At 46.8% G+C, this 27098-nt stretch overlaps 1 pseudogene; it reads right to left on the bottom strand.

Annotated features, from left to right (window-relative positions):
• Positions 1-10478: 10478 nt before the first annotated feature.
• Positions 10479-12018, bottom strand: LOC109780631 (AAA-ATPase At3g28580-like; annotated as a pseudogene).
• Positions 12019-27098: the final 15080 nt, after the last annotated feature.

Below are 27098 nucleotides of genomic sequence, written 5' to 3'. Positions count from 1 at the left end.
CCCAGGAAGGCATCTGAAGAATGGCCTTCCGAATGGTTCTATATTGAGGACGTCGCACTCCCTAACCCGGTTCGAAAAGGTCTTCCTGAATTCGCAAGTGTTCCGCTGAAGAAACGCCACAGTTGGCGTCCCCGGAGTCTTGAAGAGGATGACAGCGCTGAAGTTCGTCAGCTCCCAAACAAGATAAAGACGCTCGCTTAGTCCGGACTTACAATAGTCGAAGTTATGGCGATTTCCATAGTGCGAGGGGTTCAGCCGCTTCAATACAGAGGGCTGCCAATGTGGCACTATAACGGAGAGGATGACGCCTCCCGCTGAGGCCGAAAAGGGCCGGACACCTCCGCCGCTCTGGCCAAGATATTGGCCGAGCTGTTTAAAGGAGAAGAAGAGGAATTTCTTCCCATTAAGCGCAGAGATGGGTATTCTATGTATAATCCTCCCAGTTGGGTAAGCCTCAACCCCTCTGTTTCACTTATTTTGCTTCCAGATTATTTTTGATAAATTTCAAATCCGTCTGTTATGACAGCACTGGCGGAAGGTCACCGAAGGACTTTATAGTCCCGCCCCACATCCGGAGAACCACAACCGGGAGCTTGACCCCGGATTTGAAAAGGATCCGGACATATTCGTGATACTCGCAGAGGGGGTATTTTACCAGGCGAGCTATGACGGCACAGAAGTGGCCATCACCGCCGACTACCCTGGCCTTCTCCCTGCTTCACATGTGAGTGATCCAGAAACGCCTTCTCTAAAATGGTGCTTTTATCCTGCCTCACCCACCACACTGTATCGTGCTCCACAGGGGAGGCGTTCGACGATTCCAAAGAGATCGATTCCTGCGCCGGGCAAGCCTTCGAAGAGGAAGGCCCGTGAAAACGCAGCCGGGCCTTCATTGAGGAGGTACGGAAAAATATGTTTTTCAGCGACGATACCCGACTGTGACTTGTGAGTTTGTTTGGATACAGGAAAAAGGTTCGCCGAACTATATCCGGGGGCCCGGCCGGCCGCGCTCCCAACAACCAGGATTTAGATCCAGCCGGGGAGACGGGGGCCGATGTAGGAACAACGCCGGACTGCCCGTCGGCCGAGTGTTCGGACAATATGTCCGTCACCAACTCGAAGGTAGAGAGCGCCATGAATCATCGGCGCTGCATGGCTGTTTTACAAGACCCCAAGTTCTCGGACGAGGCATTCAATGCCTTTAGCTCGGGCGACGCATACATCCAGGCTGCTCGAGACGGGGTTAGAAAAGCCACAAGGCAATATCTGACAGATGTGCACGTAAGTTTTCTTTGTCAAAAAAGGATAACCATATGCCCGTAGCCCCCGAGACTGAAAGCAGTTGGCACAACTGATTTAAGGATCGTTGAACAACCAGGTCCTCGCAGAGAAGAATGGCCTGCTAGCCCAAGAGATGGAGCAGTGTCGGGCGCAGCTAAAAGCTGCTACCGCCGAACTGGGAAACGTGAAGAAGTTGTCTTCTGGTAATGTTCCCCTCCACCGAGGAACAATAATTGTGTACATGCTGCGCTAATGCTGCTGCTGATTTCGCATTATAGGGTCGTCTGATCAACTTGAAGAGAAGTTGAAGGTCGCCCAAGAGGGAGAAAAAGAGGCGAAAAGGCAACACGCCGCAGGCGAGTGTGTGCTGACCCGCGTCAGAGATGAGAAAAACAAGCTACAGGATTCCAACACTGCATTGGGTGAAGAGTTGAAAGATGTTCGAGCCCAGCTAGATGATTCCGTGAAGGAAAACAAAAAGCTGTGGGGCGGTATCTTCAGTATGTGTTTGACTATTTTTGAAGTAGCTCAGAGATAAATGGGACTGATATAGTCATGTTTGCAGGTATACTGACGGGCCATCCTGAAGAGGAGGTGTCCGGATCATGAAGTGATCTGCTGCAAAGGCAGTCACAAGTGCACGAGCATGCTCGGCTAGCCATGCGGAGCGTGGCCAAGGCCTTATGGTCGTCCACCTCCCCTCCAGGAAGTATGGAGGAGCTTGTAGAGCTGTTCAAGGGAGTGCGGCGGCGTATCCGACTATGGAAGATATCAGCCTACCGAGAGGGTGCACAAGAGGCCTGTGCCATGATGAAAACGCGATATACCAAGCTGGATCTGAATCACATGGCCCGAGTTGGACCGCTAGGGTCAAATGGGGAGAAAATTCCCGTTAGTTTATTATATGACCAAGTAGAGGTGGCCGCCAAATATTCCCAACAGGATTGTAAGTTGGACCGACTGTTGGACGGTATAGAGGGTGAAGTGTTTGAGTCCAAGTGACTATGTACATTCCTTACCCTATGTAATTCTAGCTGAATTGTATAGCATTTGTCATGGCAGACCTTTTCGCTTCAACCTCCGGACCCAAGGGTGCAGAGTGCTTCCGAATACCCTCACGACCGAATAGGCCGAGGTATGCCTGGAAAACTAGGCATAGAGGTCATAGTTGCTTGAACAGACAAGTTGTATTCTGCTAGTTATGTTATATTGCATTGAGATCGTAAGAAACATCTTCCAGAGAGAATAGTTCCGTTAAGGGTTCCTTTCCCTGGGTGTGCATGTATTAATGTACATGTCCGAATTGTGATGGAAAAATCACAGTGTATGTAACTTCTGGGGGTTACCAATGGAGTAATTGCAAAAACATCTTTAATTCACCGACCGAATATTCCCTTAAGAACGCTAGCTTTCGGCTTCACCCAGTCTGAGGTACACATCCGGATGACCCAACAGTAACAATCGCAGAGGTGCTCCCTTTATGCCCTAGCCGAACTAACGAGAACGTAGGGCATAAGCACAGGAGCCAGGCAACCCAGCTTGGCCAAAACTTAAGTCATATCGATGCATATAGTGGCGAAGAAAAGGTACATATGGAAGAACTCATATGTGAAGAGCTTGATGCTCCAAGAATAATGATAAAAAGCTTCTATCCAAGAAGCCCCCAGGTATAATGGACATACATATTTTAAATATGTATGTGTTAGCGGTGTGCGGTCTAGCCATACCAAAACTTTTAAAGTGAAGAATGAAAAAGTAATCGGAAAAGAGAGAAAAAATAATGGAAACTACAGGGGAGAAGGAGACGAACAAGGAGTTCGACGCTAGGCATAGAATCTTCGGAGTCTGGCCGCATTCCAGGGGTTCGGCTCGAGGCGATTATCTGATGCATCACGAAGACGATACGCTCCTCCGGTGAGAACTTCGTCAATTATGAAGGGACCCTCCCATTTGGTCTTGAGTTTGTCATTTTTCTTCTCCAGCAGGCGTAGAATGAGTTCGCCAACATTGTAAGTCTTGGCCCGTACTTCTCTGCTTTGGTATCTTCGAGCCTGCTGTTTGCAAAATGTTGAACGGGCTTTTGCGACATCGCGTTCCTCCTCCAGGGCATCTAGGCTGTCCTGCCGATCAAGCTCGGCTTCTCTCTCTTCGTACATACGCACTCGAGGTGAGTCGTGAATAATATCGCAAGGCAATATGGCCTCTGTGCCATACACCATGAAGAAAGGTGTGTATCCGGTAGTACGGTTGGGCGTGGTCCGCAGCCACCAGAGTACGAAGTCGAGCTCCTCAACCCAGTGCTTGTCTGATTCTTTCAAAGACCGCACTAGTCTGGGCTTGATGCCGCTCATAATAAGACCGTTGGCTCATTCGACTTGACCGTTGGTTTGTGGGTGGTAGAAGGAGGCGTAATCGAGTTTAATACCCAGATTAGTACACCAGGTTTTTACCTCATCGGCTGTGAAATTAGAGCCATTGTCGGTGATGATGCTGTGTGGGACACCATAACGGTGCACAACACCGGATATGAAGTCAATCACCAGGCCGGACTCAGCCGTTTTGACCGGTTTAGCTTCTATCCACTTAGTGAATTTGTCCACCATAACCAGCAGATATTTTTTCTTATGGCTTCCCCCTTTAAGGGGTCCAACCATATTGAGGCCCCAGACCGCAAAAGGCCAAGTAATGGGGATAGTTTGCAAGGAAGTTGGGGGCATGTGGCTTTGGTTGGCGAAGAGCTGGCATCCGACGCAACGTTGGACAAGGTCCTGCGCGTCCGCTCGGGCTGTCGGCCAATAAAACCTAGTACAGAAGGCCTTGCTAACGAGGGCCCGAGCTGCGGCGTGGTGTCCGCCGAGGCCAGCGTGAATTTCCGCTAAAAGCTGTCGCCCCTCTTCTTCGGAGATACATCTTTGAAGTACTCCGGTAGTTCTTTTCTTGTAGAGCTCTCCATCGTGAACCTTGTAGGCCTTCGAACACCTGACAATGCGGCGAGCCTCATTCTAGTCGTTGGGAAGCTCGTTCCTATTAATGTAGGCCAAGAAGGGTTCGGTCCATGGGGCAATGACTGCCATGATGAGATGGGCAGATGGTGTTATTTCGGTGGCTGAGCCCCCGGCACTGTCTGTATGTTCGGGGTTTGAGGTTGTGTTCGGATCTGAATTGTTGTTGCCGCCCTCCCCTTGCCACACCACGGATGGCTTGAAAAGCCGTTCCAGGAAGATCTTAGGTGGGACGGGGTCGCGCTTAGAGCCGATGCGAGCCAGGACGTCCGCTGCTTGATTGCTTTCTCGGGAAACATGATGAAATTCAAGCCCCCAACCGAGCTGATATTTTTAATACGACATTGCGATAAGCTTCCATCTTTGGATCTTTGGCGTCAAAGTCGCCGTTTATCTGAGATATCGCGAGGTTCGAGTCCCCGCGCACCTCCAGGCGTTTTATGCCCATGGATATGGCCATCCGAAGACCATGCAGTAGGGCCTCGTATTCGGCTGCGTTGTTGGAGTTTGTGTATAATATCTGAAGTACATACTAGACGACGTCTCCAATGGGGGATGTTAATACGACTCCCGCTCCTAGTCCTGCCAACATTTTGGAACCGTCAAAATACATGACCCAATTGGAGTATGCGCCATACTCTTTAGGAAGTTCGGCCTATGTCCATTCGGCGACGAAGTCGGCCAGTACTTGAGATTTGATGGCTCGACGTGGCTTGTATGTTATGTCGAATGGAAGTAGCTCTATGGCCCATTTGGCGATATGTCCCGTGGCATCGCGGTTGTTTATTATGTCATTGAGTGGGACCTCAGAAGCCACCGTGATTGAACACTCCTGGAAGTAGTGTCGTAGCTTGCGGGATGCCATGAAGACCGCGTACCCTATCTTTTGGTAGTGGGGGTACCGGGATTTGCATGGTGTGAGGACAGTAGATACATAGTATACTGGTTTTTGAAGTGGGAATTTGTGTCCGTCCTGTTCTCGTTCGACGATGAGCACGGCGCTCATGCGTTGCCGATATGTATAGCAACATGGGTTCACCCGCGTTTGGTGCGGCCAGGATTGGATTGCTTGCTAGGAGGGTCTTTATTTCCTCCAGTCCGGCAGTCACCACGTCTGTCCATTCAAAGTTATCAGTGCGCCGTAAGAGGCGATAGAGTGGGAGTGCCTTTTCTCCTAGTCTGGAGATAAAGCGGCTTAGTGCTGCCACGCATCCGGCCAGTTTTTGGACCTGTTTGAGGTTTGTTGGTGTAGCCAACTGTGACAGAGCTCGGATTTTAGCCGGATTTGCTTCGATTCCTCTATTGGAGACGATGAAGCCCAGCAGTTTTCCAGCGGGGACGCCGAAGACACACTTTTCCGGGTTGAGCTTAATGTCATATGCCCGGAGGTTGTCAAACGTAAGACGTAAGTCGTCTATTAGTGTTTCAACATGCCTAGTTTTGATGACGACGTCATCGACGTAAGCTTCTACCGTTTTGTCGATTTGTTTCTCCAGGCATGTTTGAATCATGCGTTGGTATGTCGCGCCGGCGTTCTTGAGCCCGAAGGGCATAGTGTTGAAGCAGAATGACCCGTATGGGGTAATAAATGTTGTTGCAGCTTGATCGGATTCCTTCATTTTGATTTGATGGTATCCGGAATATGCATCGAGGAAGCACAATGAGTCATGTCCTGCGGTGGCGTCAATGATTTGATCAATGCGGGGAAGGGGAAAGGGATCCTTAGGGCAAGCCTTGTTGAGATCCTTGAAATCGACACACAGGCGCCAGGATTTATCCTTTTTTGGTACCATCACCAGGTTTGCCAGCCAGTCCGGATGTTTGATTTCTCTAATGAATCCGGCCTCGATAAGCTTGGCCAGCTCCTCCCCCATGGCTTGTCGCTTGGGTTCGGAAAAGCGCCGTAGTGTTTGCTTGACTGGTTTAAATCCCTTTAATATATTGAGGCTATGTTCGGCCAACTTGCGTGGGATCCCTGGCATATCCGAAGGGTGCCAGGCAAATATGTCCCAGTTTTCGCGCAGGAATTCTCGTAGTGCGGCGTCAACTGTTGGGTTCAGTTGAGCTCCGATAGATGCTATCTTCTTGGGGTCCGTTGGGTGGACCTGAAATCTGACTATTTCTTCTGCTGGTTTGAATGAGGTGGATTTGGGGCGTTTGTCGAGGATCACATCGTCCTGTCCACCGTGGAGCGTAGTGCGGTTAATTCTTCGGCCACGAGGGCTTCGGATAGCGCCTCCAGGGCCAGGGATGCGGTTTTGTTTTCAGCACGGAGTGCTATGTCCGGATCACTTACGAGAGTGATTATACCGTTTGGTCCGGGCATTTTGAGCTTCATATACCCGTAATGAGGTATAGCTTGGAAGCATGTAAAAGCATCCCGCCCCAACAGGGCGTGATATCCGCTACTGAAAGGGGCCACTTGGAAAGTTATTTCTTCGGACCGATAGTTCTCCGGCGTGCCAAATACCACGTCAAGTGTGATTTTGCCCGCGCACTGCGCCTCCCGACTAGGAATAATTCCCCGGAAGGTTGTGTTACTTTGCTTGATGCGGCTCCTGTCTATTTCCATTTTATGGAGTGTATCCCCATAAATGAGATTTAGTCCGCTGCCGCCGTCCATGAGGACCTTGGTGAGTCGAAACCCATCCACGACGGGACTGAGGACTAACGCGGCTGGTGCTCGTACTGTTCTGTACTTTGGTTCGTCACCGGCGTTGAATGTTATCGCCGTGTCGTTCCATGGGTTTATTACAGCAATTTGGCAAACTTCGTCGAGCTCGCGAAGTGCCCTTTTGCACTTGTTGTTTGAAGCGAATGTCTCAAAGACCGTCAATACTCTTGAGTCGTTGTCTTCTGGGGTATGCTGTTCCGGGGCGTCCTTGATAAGGATGTCCTCGCCGCTCTTGGCTACCTGTCGTAGTATCCAACATGCTCTAAGGCCGTGGGTTGCCACGGTATCCGTTGTTGTATGTATTTTGCATGAGGCATCGAGCCATCCCTCCAGAACGGTGCCATGCCGTATAGCGGCTTTGTGTGTCTTGACTGTTGGACTGGGCATGCCACGAGGGTGCGCCCTTTTCTCCTGTAGGGGGAGTTGGGTTGGGACTGACGGTTCCCAGCGAACTGCCCGAGTTTCCCAGGCGCTCTCCATCGCGCTATACTTTTGTACGATGGTTGCTAAGTCAGCGAATTTCAGTATGCGGCGGCGATTGATGGCGTTGAGGATTCCTTTGTCTGCGCAATTTTTGCAGAAAGCTGATATTGCGTCCTCGTCACGGCAATCTTTTACCTTGTCCTTGACAAGGAGGAATCTGGCCCAGAAGTGGTGGACCGTTTCCTGAGACTGTTGTTTTATGCTCATGAGAGCGTCTATGTCCGGGTGGGTGGGTGGGTGGAATTAAATCCGAACCCCGACCTGACCGATTATCCGGAGTCTGACGACCTTCTGGGCTTGACACGGAATATCTTCTGATTGTTTGGGACCGCCCTCCGATGCTATGTTCGGAGGGCGGGTCACATCCTTTCGCGGGTGAGTATCCGGCTCTTCATGAACGGCGATCCGAACATAGTCCGTCTTCGGTATAGAAGAAGACTCGCCGTCCTGCTCCACGACTACCGCAAGCTAGTGGGTGATCAATAGAGTTTCGATTTCTCCCTGATCGGTTTTAGGCCCGATCCGATCGTAATTTGTGGCGATTCCCAAAGCGTCGATGCGATCTAGGAGCTCGTTTAAGGACGAAAACTTAGCCGGATCCATCTGCTTGGAGTGCTCGGAATTGATGCGGAGGGGGTTTTCGATGGCCCGAGAGGTCATCGTCGGCTCAACGGCCGAACGGGCGATCATAGTAAAGTCGCCCACCCGGAGGGTTTGGCCCGGGGCTAGAGCTACCCCGGCGGTGATGTTATCTTTAAGGACAAGGAGAGCCATCAAGCCTTTCATCGACTGCATAGTGGAACTCTCAATGAAAGCACCAATGTCGGTGTCAAAACCGACGGATCTCGGGTAGGGGGTCCCGAACTGTGCGTCTAGGATCGATGGTAACAGGAGACGGGGGACACGATGTTTACCCAGGTTCGGGCCCTCTCTATGGAGGTAATACCCTACTTCCTGCTTGATTGATCTTGATGAATATGAGTATTACAAGAGTTGATCTACCATGAGATCGTAATGGCTAAACCCTAGAAGTCTAGCCTATATGACTATGGTAATGTGTGTATCCTTTCCGGACTAACCCCTCCGGCTTATATAGACACCGGGGGGATCTAGGGTTTACATGGAGTCGGTTACATAAGAAGGAATCTTCATCATCGGTCGCCAAGCTTGCCTTCCACGCCAAGTAGAGTCTAATCCGGACACGGGTACAGTCTTCGGCCTTCATGTCTTCACAGCCCATCAGTCCGGCCCATGGATAATAGGCCAGACGCCCGAGGACCCCTTAGTCCAGGACTCCCTCAGGGGGCCCTACACTATGGAGGTCGAGAAACGACGCAATATGTTGCAGATTGGAGGAGATGGATGGGTCCGTTCCTTGCCCGCATGGGTGTTACTGGTGGTGAGTTGATCAGCTTCTCCTTTAGAGCAGAAAGACCCAAGCTGGCTGTCATTTATATCAACAAGGATGAAGATGATGAGGACCCACTCGATGAAGATGATGAGGACCCACTTCATGAAGCCATTGTAGCTCAAAGAATGAGGCTGAGCGAGGAGGAGGTGTGCAACCTATGGGACATAATTCCGCCACGTGATAACTTTGTCGGGGTGCCATTCGTGACCCGCCTGACAAGTACCATGGTTGATCGGCATGATATGGTATGTTATACTAACTGTAGTAATTTGATGATATATATATATATGCTTTATTGTTATACTTACAAATGCAAATTATCCGATTATATGCTTAGTGAATCCGATGATATGCTTAGTGTAGAGTCCAATGATATGTTGTGTGGAATCTAGTCGATGATATGCTTTAGTGTAGAGTCCGATGTTCTTTCCTTCGGCGCAGCTGCTACGCATGCTCGCCATGTTCCACGATGACAACAGCGACGTAGAGTTCAAGTACCTCCACGTCTTCAAGCGGATCGACAAGTGCGAGAAATGGGCGGCCGTCCGACGCACCCTCGCTAAAGCCAAAGAGACGTACAAGCCGGACGCGCCGACCGCGGGTGCGGCCGACGGGCGCCCGGACGGCAACAAATGTGCCAAGAAGGCGAAATACGCCGAGTCGGCTGCCGCGCGCGTGCAAGAGTCCATCGAACACTGCCTCGCCGACGCCAAGACCAGGGCCGCCCAGCGAGAAGAGAAAACTGAGGCGAGGTGGGCTGTTTTGATGACGAACAGCGCCGTCAAACCCGACTTGCTCTGGACCAACGCCGCCGCGAAACTCAAAGCTCAAGACGCGAAGAAGAGGAACAACGACCTCGCCTTCTTGATGGGCGGCGCTGACATGCTCCAGAGCAGCGACGAGAAGCTCAAGGCGTGGTTCTTGGTGGAGCGCGGCCGCATCCTGAATCATATACCGCCGCCGCCGCCCAGCCCGGTGGCTGATGACGATGCCTCCGCGACGCCCAGCCCCACCGACGATGCCTCCGCCGCGCCCAGCAGCACAGAAGCCGCGCCGACCAGCCCGGAAGCCGCGCCGACTCCTTCCAGCCCGCGTACGCCGACGACGCCGCCGTCGGAGGTTGAGCTCGACGTTTGATGTACTCCTTCCGCATCCTTCCTTTTCTGTACGCCGAACTACTGCGTGTCCTTTTATTTGATCGCCGAACTGTGGCACCGAATCGCCGAACTATTGCGATGATCACCGGTTTGTTGTTTCTTTGAGCGGAAACGATGGAGTTCGAATATGGGGCGCCTTGGGGGGCGGCACCTGGGGGCGTGGCTGGGGAGAAACGAACCCCAGGGACCGATCTAGCGCCAGCTCGCCCCCAGGCCGCTCTTTTTCGGCGCCCTGGGGGGCCGAACGGCTGGAGATGCTCTTAGCCTTTTGGTGTAGGTAAAGCATGTGGTTGTTATTACAGAAGCATTTTGTACTGTTGCACGCTTTGTATGCAGCAACATTACAAGTGAGAGAAGAAAGAAATATTGTTTCAGTTGAGAGGTGCATTAAACACTGCATTTTTGCTTTGTAAGGGAGCACTAGTGAACAAGCTCACTCATTTTACTTGGCTTCTTGGCATGATGTCACTTCACTTGTCACCTTGCTTAATATCCCCATTGGCTGCCTCGGGTGCTTTGTCTTCCTCCTTGGCTTTCTTCACCTGTGTCTCCTCTTTCTCCTTGACTTTCTTCGCTTGAGCATCCTCTACCTCCTTCACCTTGGCCGCCACCGCTTCCTCCTTGGCCTGCTTGAGCGCCTTGATGAGGCCTATCAAGCACACGTCGGGGTCCCTCTTTTTCTTCTTCGACATGGGCATCAGGTTCTCTGCAACGTCAGCGGGCGACATGTCGGTCTCCTCAAGCAGGCGCTGAACTTCCCCCAAACAGCTCGTGCTCAATGACATCTAGGTAGTTCTTGGCGAGCACTTTGAAGCCCTCATACCAGCATTAGGACATCTTGATGTGCTTGTCCATCCTGCCCCGCCGAATCAGCGCCTGGTCCAGCTTCTCCTTGTGGTTGGTGGTGAAGATGATGATCCGCTCACCTCCACAAGCATACCACAGCCCTTTGATGAAGTTAAGCAGGCCCGAGAGCGTCACTTTGGTGGCATCGTCCTTCTCCGGCTCTATCGGTAACTTGGGCTTGTCATTGTTGCCGGAGTCCTTGTCGCTTGAGGCCTTCTTGTCCTTGCGGCGTTTTCCTGTGAAGTCGACGGAGCAGTCGATGTCCTCTATGACGATGATGGACTTGCCCGTTGTTTCGATGAAGAGCTTCTACAACTCGGTGTTGTTCTTGACCGCCGTGAGCTCAAGGTCATAGATGTCGTAGTCGAGGAAGTTGGCCATGGCGGCGATCATGGTGGACTTGCCGGTGCCGGGCGGTCCGTAAAGGAGGTACCCGCGCTTCCATGCCTTGCCGACCTTGGCATAGTATTCCTTGCTCTCCTGGAATGCCATGAGGTCGTCGATGACGGCTTCCTTCTCATCGGGGTGCATGGCGAGTCAAAGGTGGCAGGGTGCTCAAAGGGGACGTGGCTCCAGACGCTTTTGCCCCAGTAGGGGTTCCAGCTGCCGCTAGCATTGTTGGTGAAGAGGCGGCGTTGGCGGTTCTTGACAGTGACAGCGCGACCCTCGTCGAGGATGAAAGGAAGGTAGGAGTCAACGACAAGGTCGCGATGCTGCCGATGGAAGACGACCCGGTAGAAGCGCCTCTCGTCCCCGCCGGGGTATAGTTGATGATGTTGGCCTTGGACTGCCTCTTGGAGGCGTACCACCAGATGGTGATCCCGTTGAAGTCGTCAGTGACCTCCTCGTGGTTGTCCACGGAGACCCAAAGGTTCTTGCTGTCCTTGCCGAGCTCGGCCTTGAGCTTGCGCGCGTGGCGGGCGCAGGCGTCGCTGAGGTAGACCTCAATGGCGAGGAAGAAGTCACTGCGCTGGAAGCGCTCGGCACCGTACTCGGAAATGGTGATCTGGAGGTAGGGAGGCTGCGAGCTTGATGGCCCAGGTGGTGAGGTAGAGGCAGAAGGTCGGTCGGGGGCACGTAGTTCTGCACCACGGACCAGAGGAAGATGACGGTCGCCACCGCTGATCCGAGCCCCACCCACCTCTCCACCACTGTCGCTGACATGGCCGGACCTAGAGCTCCTCTTGATATTGTGTCGATGGAAAGCCGTAGTGACCTGGACTGGACTGGACATGCGTCTACATGTGGCGTATATAATGCGAATGGCTCGTGTGGTGATTTTGCTCGTGTTGTCGTGGTCATTGGGGCCGGAGCAGGTGAGGAGAACCGGCGAGAGTCCATGGAAACGAGATTACTTAATGGATCCAATGGCAAATGCAGACTTGGCTATCTCAGTTTTGTAGCCAACCAGAGGCGTCAGGATTGCGATTGTTAATTGCATCATGAAACATTTTTTAGACGATTGATTGCATCTTGTTACAACATGCTAGTATAAAAATTTGCATGTGTATAATACAATAGTACGTAGCTTTGAAACTAATTAGAGATGCATGAGGTCGGCATGGGGCTCAGTCGTCGGCAGATGAAGCATGGGTGACCATTTGCATGGTGCTGATGACCCCCGTATGGACAAGAGGCACAGTTTAGCTGGACGGAAGACGATCGAGGTGGCTAGCTGGGCCGTGACACCGCTCGGTTAGGCCGAGCGGTGTACCACACTGTGCCGAAAGAAACATTAGTACCACACCGCTCGCTACGAAGCATACGTCGCGGTCTAAATAGCCTGGTAGTGACCCACGTATTGCCGACGACGCAAGCATATACACCAGCTTGCTGGTCCAGGGTCTGCTGAGGCAAAAAGCAGTCATCACGTACTTCTAGCCGGGCCAAGCCACGGGCCTGTCACCTGAAGTTGCTGTTAACTCAGCATGAGGGGGGCTAGAAGTACGGATTGACGTCAGTCTTTTTCTCTTTTCTTTTCTTCCGAGACTTCACTTTTTTTATACCAACATCTATTATAAAAGTTTAAAGTACAAGATATTTCGAACATAATAAAAATTACATCAAGGTTATTGGGCCACCGAACGATCACTATACCATCGTCAGTACGACTCGCTAAGAAATGACAAATTCTTTTAAGGAAAATCATAAGCTTTATTACGGCATAATAGTTGGCAAATCGGCTATTATAAGGCTATCAACATTTTCTCTTTTGAATCTCCGTATCAACATATGTTAGAACATTATACTCCCAATAACAGCGAGACCCTACCCGCGCACATACACACACACTTATTTGGGCCAACTCATGGGCCACACCATTGAAATTCCGTTTACATGAAATAACATCACACGCACCAAACCAAGTCTTAGGGCAACTCCAATGCGGATCACCAATTGGACACCGCCATTGTCTAAAAAAAACATATTAGACATCACCAAGACCTCCTTTTCCCCTCATGCTAGGGTTAGCTTTTCTCCTCAGCGGTGATGGCAACTTGGGCTCAAAGACGACGACCTCCATGATGTTCTTGTGCAACAGGATGAAGCACTGGCGGCTAATTTGACATGATGGATAGCCATTGCCCGAGTCCATATGGATAGCCATTGCCCGAGTACTGTTTTTACAAGAACATGAGAGTGGTGTGGAGTTTTGCCAAGGAGGTGACCGTTCGCACCCTGAACGACAACCTTTACACATTGGAGTCCTATTGCCTTGACGATTCGAAATGGGTTATGGAAGAAGGGCCTTGGAATTTTCGTGGTAATTTCGTGGTGTTGGCGCCATACGAAGGGTTTACAAAACCCTCGCCGATCAAGCTCGATTCTCTAAAGATATGGGCCTAAATCCACGCCCTACCAGATGAGTATGTGTTGTTACTGAAATCACTAGCAGGGAAGGTTAGCGAATTTATCTATGCTGAGCCGAAGTCGCAGGATTTTGAGGAATTTTTTCCAGAGCTGAAGTTAAGATCAATGTTAATAAGCATTTAAATTATGTTGTTTCACTTATCCCGGATAATAAGAGCTAGATCTTTCGCGTGAAATATGAACGACTCCCAAACTGGTGCTCGGTGTGTGGAAACCTTGGTCACATGTACAAAGAGTACGGCGATGGGATTCACCCCTTCCCCCGCCGCCCCTTGTCTTTAAGGATGTGTGAGCAACCTGGTTAAGATGAGTTAGACATGGCCCTGGATGTGGTAGGGGTCATGGTCAAATTAGATGGTTGTTTTAGTTTCGAGTGAAGTACATTGTAGGTCCCTGAAGTATTTGATGGGTGTCATGTAAGTCCTCAAAATATGAAATCGTCATCTAAATCCTCGAAGTGCCGTAAGTGTGTCATTCAAGTCCAAAAATTGTCCACCCCTGCCTAACCGGCAAGCTGGTGTCGCTGACCCGTGACACGTCAGACAGCCCCTCAAGGTAACGGCCAGTGATGGAAATACGCAAATAAACTAAAATCATTATTTCAAAAAATGTTCGCGAATATGGAAAAAAATGTTCATTAAATAAAAAAACGCTCGCAAGTATTGAAAAATGTTCGCGACTTTAGAAAAATGTCCGCGAACGATGAATCTAAATAAAAGTTCATGAACGATGAATTTGGAATAAAAGTTTGCGAACGATGAATTTGGAGAAAATGTTCGTGATGTTAAAAAATGATTGCGAACGATAAATTTGAAAAGAAAAAAAGATATCTTCACGAACGATCAATTTGGAAATATGTTCGCAAACAACAGAAAATGTTCGCGAATATGGAATAAATGTTCGCAACTTCAAAAGAGTATTCACGAAAGATAAATTTTAAAATATGGTCATGGACCACGAATATTGTTGGCGAATATGGAAAAATGTTCGTGACTTAAAAAAATGCTCACGAGTGATGAATTTGAAAAAAAGTTCGCGTACGATGAATATGGAAAAAACTATTCGCGGCTTTAGAAAAATATCTGTGAATGATAAATTTTGAAAGAAAAGAAAATATGTTCAAAAACCACCAATATTGTTTGTGAATGATAAATTTGCAAATATGTTCGCGAACCCCAAATTTTTTCTTGAATATGGAAAAAAATCACGAACGACGTATTTGAATTTGTTTTTCAACAAATTCATAAATGATCTTTTTTTCAAACATTAGCTATTTTTAGAAAGTTGTGAATTTTAAAAATATTCACAATTTTTTTTAAAAACGTTTGGGGTTAAGAAAATATTTATGAACTCTAAAATATGTTTATGAATTTACAAATAAATCATTAATATAAATGTTCATGGTTTCAAATATGTTCACAACTTCTTCATGAACCACAAATGTTTGTGGTTCACGAATACATTTTCAAATTTATCGTTCGTGAACATTTCTTAAAGTCATGAACATTTTTTCCATATTCGCAAACATTTTTTGAAACCATGAATTTGAATCTATTTGGAGTGAAGTGCATTTATCATTCCCTGGAATTTATTTGATTTTTTTGTGCATATTTTCATCACCGGCCGTTACCTTGCAGGGCCCCATGTCCGACGTGTCATGGGTCAATTGCGCCAGCTGGCCGGTCAGGCGTGGTCGGACATATTTTGATCCTAAATAACACACTTACTGCACTTTAAGAACCTGAATGCCCATTTTCATAGTTTGAGGACCTACATGATACTTCTAAAATAGTTTAGGGACCTACAATGCACTTCACTCTTTTATTTCCCGTGGCATATGTATGAAATTTCAATTCCATATCTACGTTGTTGTTTTATTTTAAAAAGGATGGTCATTTTTCTTTGTGTGCGTAAGATGGGCATCTTTTTTTGCCCTCTTTAAATTGCCATCTGATGAAAAAGGGAGAGGCTAGAGTGCAATACCAAGTCTCCAGGGACGCGTCACTAGCCACTGCGGGGGCTGTAGTGTTTCCAATGGCAATGTGTTCGCTGTCTTTCATCTTGTAGCGAATGAGTTTAAAAAAGATCTGATGTGGCTTCGATCCTGCGAAAAAAATTCATGCACACCAATCCGACGGGAGAGAGTACGTTCACCGGGACTAGCCTCCTAGCGAACGGTCGCCAGTTACATTTCCGGTTTCTTTCTGCTGGTGGAGACGCTCCTTCAAGTGCTACCGCATCCGTGTTCTTCTCAGATTCCTTTTCGTTTCTTAGGGCCAGTTCTTTTATAGCTTCTAGTAGCTTATTGTCAAAATAAGCAAAAAGTGTAAAAGAACTCGTTTTGTAAAAATCAGCTCAACTTATTATTTCCACCCTTACTCCCTTTTTTTGACTTGGAACACCTGGCATTTCATAGATTACGATGGATCGACCAAATCGACGGCCACAGCAGTGGTTACATTGATAGAGAGATTAGACAACCATACATGTTGTTCTCCATGGCCACCCATCTGGGTAACAAAAACTCTTTCTCCTTTGAGCTGGCTTGGTTTGAGCGAGAAGGTTTCTTTGATCTCATAGCCAGAGAATGGGCTAAGGATGCAGGAGGGAAGACTGCGCTTCAGCGCTGGCAGAATAAGATTAGACATTTGCGAAGTTTTCTGCGTGGGTGGGCTAAGCATCTTAGCGGGATTTATAAGGTCGAAAAGGAAAGGCTCCTTTCCCTTATTCAGTCCCTAGATGTAAAAGCATAAACCACGGTGCTGCCGGCCGCGGAGCTTCATGCCAAGCTTGACGCGGAGATGAGGCTGAAAGAACTTCTTCGAGAAGAGGAATTGAAGTGGGCGTCGCGGGCCAAGGTCCGGCGAGTAGTCCAGGGGGATACGAACACCCAATTCTTTCATATGATTGCTAATGGTAAACATAGAAAGAAGAGGATCTTTCAGCTTGAGCAAGATGAAGGAGCAATCTTAGGACAGGAAAACCTAAAGTTGTATATTACAGAGTATTACAAGCAGTTATTTGGTCCTCCAGAGGATAACTATGTGTCTCTGGATGAGTCCCGGGTTGAGGATGTTCCTCAACTCACTGAGGTGGAGAATGATATTCTTGCGGCTCCTTTTTCTGAGAAAGAGGTTTTTGAGGCCATTTCGCAAATGAAAAATAACAAGGCGCCGGGACCCGATGGTTTTCCTGCCGAGTTTTATAAGAAGTGCTGGCATATCGTTATTTTCTCACCTTCACAGATGATTTAAGCAGATATGGGTATATCTACTTAATGAAACATAAGTCTGAAACATTTGAAAAGTTCAAAGAATTTCAGAGTGAAGTTGAAAATCATCGTAACAAGACAATAAAGTTTCTACGATCAGATCGTGGAGGAGAATATTTGAGTTACGAGTTTGGTCTACATTTGAAACAATGCGGAAAAGTTTCGCAACTCACGCCACCCGGAACACCACAGCGTAATGGTGTGTCCGAACGTCGTAATCGCACTTTACTAGATATGGCGCGATCTATGATGTCTCTTACTGATTTACCGCTATCGTTTTGGGTTTATGCTTTAGAGACGGCTGCATTCACGTTAAATAGGGCACCATCAAAATCCGTTGAGACGACGCCTTATGAACTGTAGTTTGGCAAGAAACCAAAGTTGTCGTTTCTTAAAGTTTGGGGCTGCGATGCTTATGTGAAGAAACTTCAACCTGATAAGCTTGAACCCAAATCGGAGACATGTGTCTTCATAGGATACCCAAAGGAGACTGTTGGGTATACCTCCTATCACAGATCCGAAGGCAAAACTTTTGTTGCTAAATTCGGAAATTTTCTAGAGAAGGAGTTTCTCTCGAAAGAAGTGAGTGGGAGGAAAGTAGAACTTGATGAGGTAACTATACCTGCTCCCTTATTGGAAAGTAGTTCATCACAGAAACCAGTTTCTGAGACACCTACACCAATTAGTGAGGAAGTTAACGATGATGATCATGAAACTTCAGATCAAGTTATTACTGAACCTCGTAGATCAACCAGAGTAAGATCCGCACCAGAGTGGTACGGTAATCCTGTTCTGGAAGTTATGTTACTAGACCATGACGAACCTACGAACTATGAAGAAGCGATGGTGAGCCCAGATTCCGCAAAATGGCTTGAGGCCATGAAATCTGAGATGGGATCCATGTATGAGAACAAAGTATGGACTTTGGTTGACTTGCCCAATGATCGGCAAGCCATTGAAAATAAATGGATCTTCAAGAAGAAGACTGACGCTGATGGTAATGTTACTGTCTATAAAGCTCGACTTGTTGCGAAAGGTTTTCGACAAGTTCAAGGGATTGACTACGATGAGACCTTCTCACCCGTAGCGATGCTTAAGTCTGTCCGAATCATGTTAGCAATTGCCGCATTTTATGATTATGAAATTTGGCAAATGGATGTCAAAACTGCATTCCTGAATGGATTTCTGGAAGAAGAGTTGTATATGATGCAACCAGAAGGTTTTGTCGATCCAAAGGGAGCTAACAAAGTGTGCAAGCTCCAGCGATCCATTTATGGACTGGTGCAAGCCTCTCGGAGTTGGAATAAACGCTTTGATAGTGTGATCAAAGCATTTGGTTTTATACAGACTTTTGGAGAAGCCTGTATTTACAAGAAAGTGAGTGGGAGCTCTGTAGCATTTCTGATATTATATGTGGATGACATATTACTGATTGGAAATGATATAGAATTTCTGGATAGCATAAAGGGATACTTGAATAAGAGTTTTTCAATGAAAGACCTCGGTGAAGCTGCGTATATATTGGGCATCAAGATCTATAGAGATAGATCAAGGCGCTTAATTGGACTTTCACAAAGCACATACCTTGACAAAGTTTTGAAGAAGTTCAAAATGGATCAAGCAAAGAAAGGATTCTTGCCTGTGTTGCAAGGTGTGAAGTTGAGTAAGACTCAATGCCCGACCACTGCAGAAGATAGAGAGAAGATGAAAGATGTCCCCTATGCTTCAGCCATAGGCTCTATCATGTATGCAATGCTGTGTACCAGACCTGATGTATGCCTTGCTATAAGTCTAGCAGGAAGGTACCAAAGTAATCCAGGAGTGGATCACTGGACAGCGGTCAAGAACATCCTGAAATACCTGAAAAGGACTAAGGATATGTTTCTCGTATATGGAGGTGACAAAGAGCTCATCGTAAATGGTTACGTTGATGCAAGCTTTGACACTGATCCGGACGATTCTAAATCGCAAACCGGATACGTATTTACATTGAACGGTGGAGCTGTCAGTTGGTGCAGTTCTAAACAAAGCGTCGTGGCGGGATCTACATGTGAAGCAGAGTACATAGCTGCTTCGGAAGCAGCAAATGAAGGAGTCTGGATGAAGGAGTTCATATCCGATCTAGGTGTCATACCTAGTGCATCGGGTCCTATGAAAATCTTTTGTGACAATACTGGTGCAATTGCCTTGGCAAAGGAATCCAGATTTCACAAGAGAACCAAGCACATCAAAAGACGCTTCAATTCCATCCGGGATTTAGTCCAGGTGGGAGACATAGAAATTTGCAAGATACATACGGATCTGAATGTTGCAGACCCGTTGACTAAGCCTCTTCCACGAGCAAAACATGATCAGCACCAAGGCTCCATGGGTGTAAGAATCATTACTGTGTAATCTAGATTATTGACTCTAGTGCAAGTGGGAGACTGAAGGAAATATGCCCTAGAGGCAATAATAAAGTATTATTTATTTCCTTGTATCATGATAAATGTTTATTATTCATGCTAGAATTGTATTAACCGGAAACATAATACATGTGTGAATATATAGACAAACAGAGTGTCACTAGTATGCCTCTACTTGACTAGCTCGTTAATCAAAGATGGTTATGTTTCCTAGCCATAGACATAAGTTGTCATTTGATTAACGAGATCACCTCATTAGGAGAATGACGTGATTGAGTTGACCCATTCCGTTAGCTTAGCACCCGATCGTTTAGTATGTTGCTATTGCTTTCTTCATGACTTATACATGTTCCTATGACTATGAGATTATGCAACTCCCGTTTACCGGAGGAACACTTTGTGTGCTACCAAACGTCACAACATAAATGGGTGATTATAAAGGTGCTCTACAGGTGTCTCCAAAGGTACTTGTTGGGTTGGCGTATTTCGAGATTAGGATTTGTCACTCCAATTGTCGGAGAGGTATCTCTGGGCCCACTCGGTAATGCACATCACTATAAGCCTTGCAAGCAGTGTGACTAATGAGTTAGTTGCGGGATGATGTGTTACGGAACGAGTAAAGAGACTTGCCGGTAACGAGATTGAACTAGGTATCGAGATACCGACGATCAAATCTCGGGCAAGTAACATACCGGTGACAAAGGGAACAACGTATGTTGTTATGCGGTCTGACCGATAAAGATCTTCGTAGAATATGTGGGAGCCAATATGGGCATCCAGGTCCCGATATTGGTTATTGACCGGAGACGTGTCTCGGTCATGTCTACATAGTTCTCGAACCCGTAGGGTCCGCACGCTTAACGTTACGATGACAGTTTTATTGAGTTTTGATGTACCGAAGGAGTTCGGAGTCCCGGATGAGATCGGGGATATGACGAGGAGTCTCGAAATGGTCGAGACGTAAAGATCGATATATTGGACGACTATATTCGGACTTCGGAAAGGTTCCGAGTGATTCGGGTATTTTTCGGAGTACCGGAGAGTTACGGGAATTCGTATTGGGCCTTAATGGGCCATACGGGAAAGGAGAGAAAGGCCTCAAAAGGTGGCCGCACCCCTCCCCATGGTCTGGTCCGAATTGGACTAGGGAAGGGGGGCGCACCCTTCCTTCTTTCTCCTTCCCCCTTCCCTTCTCCTACTCCCACAAGGAAAGGAGGAGTCATACTCCCGGTGGGAGTAGGACTCCCCCCTATGGCGCGCCTCTCCCCTTGGCCGGCTGCCTCCCCCTTGCTCCTTTATATACGGGAGCAGGGGGGCACCCCAGAGACACAACAATTGATCCTTGAGATCTTTTAGCCGTGTGCGGTGCCCCCCTGCACCATATTACACCTCGATAATACCGTTGCGGAGCTTAGGCAAAGCCCTGCGTCGGTGGAACATCATCATCGTCACCACGCCGTCGTGCTGACGAAACTCTCCCTCAACACTCGGCTGGATCGGAGTTCGAGGGACGTCATCGAGCTGAACGTGTGTAGAAGTCGAAGGTGCCGTACGTTCGGTACTTGATTGGTCGGATCGTGAAGACGTACGACTACATCAACCGCGTTGTGATAACGCTTCCGCTGTCGGTCTACGAGGGACAACACTCTCCCCTCTCGTTGCTATGCATCACCATGATCTTGCGTGTGCGTAGGAAATTCTTTGAAATTACTACGTTCCCCAACAGTGGCATCCGAGCCTGGTTTTATGCGTTGATGCTATGCACAAGTAGAACACAAGTGAGTTGTGGGCGATATAAGTCATACTACTTACCAGCATGTCATACTTTGGTTCAGCGGTATTGTGAGATGAAGCGGCCCGGACCGACATTACGCGTACTCTTACGCGAGACTGGTTTCACCGTTGCGAGCACTCGTTGCTTAAAGGTGACCGGCGGGTGTCTGTCTCTCTCACTTTAGGTGAACCGAGTGTGGCTATGCCCGGTCCTTGCGAAGGTTAAAACAGCTCCAACTTGACAAACTATCGTTGTGGTTTTGATGCGTAGGTAAGAACGGTTCTTGCTAAGCCCGTAGCAGCCACGTAAAATATGCAACAACAAAGTAGAGGACGTCTAACTTGTTTTTGCAGGGCATGTTGTGATGTGATATGGTCACGACATGATGTGATATAATATGTTGTATGAGATGATCATGTTTTGTAACCGAGTTATCGGCAACTGGCAGGAGCCATATGGTTGTCGCTTTATTGTATGAGATGCAATCGCCATGTAATAGTTTTACTTTATCACTAAGCGGTAGCGATAGTCGTAAAAGAATAAGTTGGCGAGACGACAACGATGCTACGATGGAGATCAAGGTGTCGCGCCGGTGAGATGGTGATCATGACGGTGCTTCGGAGATGGAGATCACAAGCACGGTGCTTCGGAGATGAAGATCACAAGCACAAGATGATGATGGCCATATCATATCACTTATATTGATTGCATGTGATGTTAATCCTTTATGTATCTTATCTTGCTTTGTTTGACGGTAGCATTATAAGATGATCCTTCACTAAATTATCAAAGTATAAGTCTTCTCCATGAGTATGCACCGTTGCGAAAGTTCTTCGTGCTGAGACACCACGTGATGATCGGGTGTGATAGGCTCTACGTTCAAATACAACAGGTGCAAAACAGTTGCACACGCGGAATACTCAGGTTAAACTTGACGAGCCTAGCATATAACAGATATGGCCTCGGAACACGGAGACCGAAAGGTCGAGCGTGAATCATATAGTAGATATGATCAACATAGTGATGTTCACCATTGAAACTACTCCATCTCACGTGATGATCGGACATGGTTTAGTTGATATGGATCACGTGATCACTTAGAGGATTAGAGGGATGTCTATCTAAGTGGGAGTTCTTAAGTAATATGATTAATTGAACTTGAATTTATCATGAACTTAGTACCTGATAGTATTTTGCTTGTCTATGTTAATTGTAGATGGATGGCCCGTACTGTTGTTCCGTTGAATTTTAATGCGTTTCTTGAGAAAGCAAAGTTGAAAGATGATGGTAGCAATTACACGGACTGGGTCCGTAACTTGAGGATTATCCTCATTGCCGCACAGAAGAATTACGTCCTGGAAGCACCGCTGGGTGCCAGGCCTGCTGCAGGAGCAACACCAGATGTTATGAACGTCTGGCAGAGCAAAGCTGATGACTACTCGATAGTTCAGTGTGCCATGCTTTACGGCTTAGAACCGGGTCTTCAACGACGTTTTGAACGTCATGGAGCATATGAGATGTTCCAAGAGTTGAAGTTAATATTTCAAGCAAATGCCCGAATTGAGAGATATGAAGTCTCCAATAAGTTCTTCAGCTGCAAGATGGAAGAGAGCAGTTCTGTCAGTGAGCATATACTCAAAATGTCTGGGTATAACAATCACTTAATTCAACTGGGAGTTAATCTTCCGGATGATAGCGTTATTGACAGAATTCTTCAATCACTGCCACCAAGCTACAAGAGCTTCGTGATGAACTATAATATGCAAGGGATGAGTAAGACAATTCCCGAGCTCTTCGCAATGCTAAAGGCTGCGGAGGTAGAAATCAAAAAGGAGCATCAAGTGTTGATGGTCAATAAGACCACCAGTTTCAAGAAAAAGGGTAAAGGGAAGAAGAAAGGGAACTTCAAGAAGAACAGCAAACAAGTTGCTGCTCAGGAGAAGAAACCCAAGTCTGGACCTAAGCCTGAAACTGAGTGCTTCTACTGCAAGCAAACTGGTCACTGGAAGCGGAACTGCCCAAAGTATTTGGCGGATAAGAAGGATGGCAAGGTGAACAAAGGTATATGTGATATACATGTTATTGATGTGTACTTGACTAATGCTCGCAGTAGCACCTGGGTATTTGATACTAGTTCTGTTGCTAATATTTGCAACTCGAAACAGGGGCTACGGATTAAGCGAAGATTGGCTAAGGACGAGGTGACGATGCCCGTGGGAAATGGTTCCAAAGTCGATATGATCGCGGTCAGCACGCTACCTCTACATCTACCTTCGGGGTTAGTTTTAGACCTAAATAATTGTTATTTGGTGCCAACGTTGAGCATGAACATTATATCTGGATCTTGTTTGATGCGAAACGGTTATTCATTTAAATCAGAGAATAATGGTTGTTCTATTTATATGAGTAATATCTTTTATGGTCATGCACCCTTGAAGAGTGGTCTATTTTTGTTGAATCTCGATAGTAATGATACACATATTCATAATATTGAAACCAAAAGATGCAGAGTTGATAATGATAGTGCAACTTATTTGTGGCACTGCCGTTTAGGTCATATCGGTGTAAAGCGCATGAAGAAACTCCATACTGATGGACTTTTGGAACCACTTGATTATGAATCACTTGGTACTTGCGAACCGTGCCTCATGGGCAAGATGACTAAAACACCGTTCTCCGGAACTATGGAGAGAGCAACAGCTTTGTTGGAAATCATACATACAGATGTATGTGGTCCGATGAATGTCGAGGCTCGTGGCAGATATCATTATTTTCTCACCTTCACAGATGATTTAAGCAGATATGGGTATATCTACTTAATGAAACATAAGTCTGAAACATTTGAAAAGTTCAAAGAATTTCAGAGTGAAGTTGAAAATCATCGTAACAAGACAATAAAGTTTCTACGATCAGATCGTGGAGGAGAATATTTGAGTTACGAGTTTGGTCTACATTTGAAACAATGCGGAATAGTTCCGCAACTCACGCCACCCGGAACACCACAGCGTAATGGTGTGTCCGAACGTCGTAATCGCACTTTACTAGATATGGCGCGATCTATGATGTCTCTTACTGATTTACCGCTATCGTTTTGGGGTTATGCTTTAGAGACGGCTGCATTCACGTTAAATAGGGCACCATCAAAATCCGTTGAGACGACGCCTTATGAACTGTGGTTTGGCAAGAAACCAAAGTTGTCGTTTCTTAAAGTTTGGGGCTGCGATGCTTATGTGAAGAAACTTCAACCTGATAAGCTCGAACCCAAATCGGAGAAATGTGTCTTCATAGGATACCCAAAGGAGACTGTTGGGTATACCTTCTATCACAGATCCGAAGGCAAAACTTTTGTTGCTAAATTCGGAAATTTTCTAGAGAAGGAGTTTCTCTCGAAAGAAGTGAGTGGGAGGAAAGTAGAACTTGATGAGGTAACTATACCTGCTCCCTTATTGGAAAGTAGTTCATCACAGAAACCAGTTTCTGAGACACCTACACCAATTAGTGAGGAAGTTAACGATGATGATCATGAAACTTCAGATCAAGTTATTACTGAACCTCGTAGATCAACCAGAGTAAGATCCGCACCAGAGTGGTACGGTAATCCTGTTCTGGAAGTTATGTTACTAGACCATGACGAACCTACGAACTATGAAGAAGCGATGGTGAGCCCAGATTCCGCAAAATGGCTTGAGGCCATGAAATCTGAGATGGGATCCATGTATGAGAACAAAGTATGGACTTTGGTTGACTTGCCCAATGATCGGCAAGCCATTGAAAATAAATGGATCTTCAAGAAGAAGACTGACGCTGATGGTAATGTTACTGTCTATAAAGCTCGACTTGTTGCGAAAGGTTTTCGACAAGTTCAAGGGATTGACTACGATGAGACCTTCTCACCCGTAGCGATGCTTAAGTCTGTCCGAATCATGTTAGCAATTGCCGCATTTTATGATTATGAAATTTGGCAAATGGATGTCAAAACTGCATTCCTGAATGGATTTCTGGAAGAAGAGTTGTATATGATGCAACCAGAAGGTTTTGTCGATCCAAAGGGAGCTAACAAAGTGTGCAAGCTCCAGCGATCCATTTATGGACTGGTGCAAGCCTCTCGGAGTTGGAATAAACGCTTTGATAGTGTGATCAAAGCATTTGGTTTTATACAGACTTTTGGAGAAGCCTGTATTTACAAGAAAGTGAGTGGGAGCTCTGTAGCATTTCTGATATTATATGTGGATGACATATTACTGATTGGAAATGATATAGAATTTCTGGATAGCATAAAGGGATACTTGAATAAGAGTTTTTCAATGAAAGACCTCGGTGAAGCTGCGTATATATTGGGCATCAAGATCTATAGAGATAGATCAAGGCGCTTAATTGGACTTTCACAAAGCACATACCTTGACAAAGTTTTGAAGAAGTTCAAAATGGATCAAGCAAAGAAAGGATTCTTGCCTGTGTTGCAAGGTGTGAAGTTGAGTAAGACTCAATGCCCGACCACTGCAGAAGATAGAGAGAAGATGAAAGATGTCCCCTATGCTTCAGCCATAGGCTCTATCATGTATGCAATGCTGTGTACCAGACCTGATGTATGCCTTGCTATAAGTCTAGCAGGAAGGTACCAAAGTAATCCAGGAGTGGATCACTGGACAGCGGTCAAGAACATCCTGAAATACCTGAAAAGGACTAAGGATATGTTTCTCGTATATGGAGGTGACAAAGAGCTCATCGTAAATGGTTACGTTGATGCAAGCTTTGACACTGATCCGGACGATTCTAAATCGCAAACCGGATACGTATTTACATTGAACGGTGGAGCTGTCAGTTGGTGCAGTTCTAAACAAAGCGTCGTGGCGGGATCTACATGTGAAGCAGAGTACATAGCTGCTTCGGAAGCAGCAAATGAAGGAGTCTGGATGAAGGAGTTCATATCCGATCTAGGTGTCATACCTAGTGCATCGGGTCCTATGAAAATCTTTTGTGACAATACTGGTGCAATTGCCTTGGCAAAGGAATCCAGATTTCACAAGAGAACCAAGCACATCAAAAGACGCTTCAATTCCATCCGGGATTTAGTCCAGGTGGGAGACATAGAAATTTGCAAGATACATACGGATCTGAATGTTGCAGACCCGTTGACTAAGCCTCTTCCACGAGCAAAACATGATCAGCACCAAGGCTCCATGGGTGTAAGAATCATTACTGTGTAATCTAGATTATTGACTCTAGTGCAAGTGGGAGACTGAAGGAAATATGCCCTAGAGGCAATAATAAAGTATTATTTATTTCCTTGTATCATGATAAATGTTTATTATTCATGCTAGAATTGTATTAACCGGAAACATAATACATGTGTGAATATATAGACAAACAGAGTGTCACTAGTATGCCTCTACTTGACTAGCTCGTTAATCAAAGATGGTTATGTTTCCTAGCCATAGACATAAGTTGTCATTTGATTAACGAGATCACCTCATTAGGAGAATGACGTGATTGAGTTGACCCATTCCGTTAGCTTAGCACCCGATCGTTTAGTATGTTGCTATTGCTTTCTTCATGACTTATACATGTTCCTATGACTATGAGATTATGCAACTCCCGTTTACCGGAGGAACACTTTGTGTGCTACCAAACGTCACAACATAAATGGGTGATTATAAAGGTGCTCTACAGGTGTCTCCAAAGGTACTTGTTGGGTTGGCGTATTTCGAGATTAGGATTTGTCACTCCAATTGTCGGAGAGGTATCTCTGGGCCCACTCGGTAATGCACATCACTATAAGCCTTGCAAGCAGTGTGACTAATGAGTTAGTTGCGGGATGATGTGTTACGGAACGAGTAAAGAGACTTGCCGGTAACGAGATTGAACTAGGTATCGAGATACCGACGATCAAATCTCGGGCAAGTAACATACCGGTGACAAAGGG

The sequence above is a fragment of the Aegilops tauschii genome, chromosome 7, assembly GCF_002575655.3.
Source record: "Aegilops tauschii subsp. strangulata cultivar AL8/78 chromosome 7, Aet v6.0, whole genome shotgun sequence".
NCBI classification, from domain to species: Eukaryota; Viridiplantae; Streptophyta; class Magnoliopsida; order Poales; family Poaceae; genus Aegilops; species Aegilops tauschii.
This window is presented reverse-complemented; position numbering and strand designations above follow the sequence as displayed.